Here is a 2,131-nt window from a genome sequence, read left to right as displayed (position 1 = left end):
AGCATATCTGTATAAGAATTCGTTTGGAATTCTGTCGGGACCGGGGTATTTCTTAATGTTAATGTGTAGAAGAAGGTTTAACACTCCTTCCTCGTTGATTAGCGGGTCAGATGCCGAAGGGCGATCGGAAGCGTAAGAAAAAGGCGGAAGTGCGCCATCATCTTCGGTGAAAACAGAAGAAAAAAGGGAATTAAAATTTTCGGTACGTTCAAGGGCAATTTTTTCATCGACGGGTTTATTCTGTTTCTCTGGCGGGTTTACACATCTCCAGAATTTGCCAGGTGCTTCGTAAAGAAAGTTTTTCAAAGTTACATTGAAAAATCTCTCCTTAGGTTCCTTGACAACACGATTTAGATCAAGCGTTAGGTTATGAAGTGAAGTGTTGTTCTGGGCACTAGGATCACGAGAACGAGGTTTTCTCTTTCTTTTAATCCTCCGTTTCAGATTAATTATGTCTCTCGTAATCTAAGGGTTCTTTCTTTTGGACATTTTAAAACTCTTAGGGATAAATCCCTTAATGCATTCCATTGTTATGTTGTGAAAATATTCCCACAAGGAGTCAGAGCTACCATTTGATTCATAAATAGATGTGAAATTGCCAAACGACCTTTCTAGGAAATCCAAAACACTAACATCATCGGCAGCTTCAAAGTTCAGATAAGTGATGCCCGATTTCTGCTGCAAGGTGCAAGATGACATGCTCATGGGCAGAATAACCATTTTGCGGTCTGATAGACCTTCTTCAACAAGGCAACCATTCACATAAGGAGTCAAAGCATTGGATATTAATAGTAGATCCAGTACAGAGGACCGTGTTGCACATACTCTAGTGAACTCATTAACAACCTGGCATGAATTGTAAGAAAATATTAAGTCGAGAAATATCTCATAAGAAGCATCATGTGTGTCAATGGCCACACACGAATTCCATTCAATAGCCGGAAGATTAAAATTACCTCATAACAGGATATTGTCTTTTTCTTTAAAGTGTCTTTCCATGAATCTTCTTAGTTCCAAAATATGATCTACAAGAGAGTTTGGAGGTCTGTATACCCTGCCTATATATACTGTGCGATTACCTAGTTTTGTTTTAATCCAGACGGCCTCAATATCATCTGGTACGTCGAAAGAGCAAAAAATGTTTTGCTTGACTAAGAGAGCTACCCCTCCCCCTCTTCCATCGCGGTCCCTCCGAACCAATGTGTAGCCTGGAGGAGCGATTTCACTATCAGATATATCTTTGTGCAACCATGTTTCCGTGATTACAATAATATCAGGTTCATGATCAATAACCAAGGCTTCAAGCGCGTGTGCTTTATTGATACACTTCTGGCGTTTAAGTTGATTCTTTTAAAATTATCTTTCTGTCGCCGCGCCCGTCACCTATCACGTGTTACAGCGTCATTTCCAAGCTTGCATCTTTCATCGCGCGCTTCATTCCAGCAGTAAAGAGTGTTGTTTACCCTTAACTTATCAAAAGCTTTACCTTCTTTCCTGCCTCCCTTTCTTCGCTTGCAGAGCCCCAAAGTTTTTTCCCTTGTTCCCTGTACTCTCTTACAAAAATCCTCGCCGATGCTGTAATCCGTATCCTTCCGGCTTGAGCAGTTCTGCAAGACTTTCATTTTATCCCTGAAGTCTGTTAACCTAAGGATGACAGGGCGAGTTTTACCAGAAATTTTTTACCTAACCTATGAATCCTCTCGATAGACGCTACGTTCACCTTTAGGGTAGAGCCAAAGGTTTCATCTTTTACTTTGTTTTATAGGTTTTCTTCTTTTTCATTTTCATCTTCTGCTACTCCCCTTATGATAAGGTTATTCCTTCTTGAACGATTATCCAAATCGTCCACATGATAGACTAGATGATATTGTTCCGTGGTCAACTGCACGTGATATCGAGATATTTGAGCTTTCTTCAGCTTGGCACTGAAATTGAACGATTTGCTGCAGCTGAAACTTTGGTAGAAGACGATGGCTCTCTTCCGTGCTGCACATGACGTCACACGCGCCTTGGCAAAGTGGCGGTCCCTGGCGGTGGGCAGGGTTTACAGCCGGCGACTTTTAGGGCTTGTATTGCCCTGAAATATTTTTTTTACGGCCCACTTTTGAAATTTGTACAGGCACTTTTCGCT

This window comes from Rhipicephalus sanguineus, chromosome 4 (assembly GCF_013339695.2).
Source record: "Rhipicephalus sanguineus isolate Rsan-2018 chromosome 4, BIME_Rsan_1.4, whole genome shotgun sequence".
Classification (NCBI taxonomy): Eukaryota; Metazoa; Arthropoda; class Arachnida; order Ixodida; family Ixodidae; genus Rhipicephalus; species Rhipicephalus sanguineus.
This window is presented reverse-complemented; position numbering follows the sequence as displayed.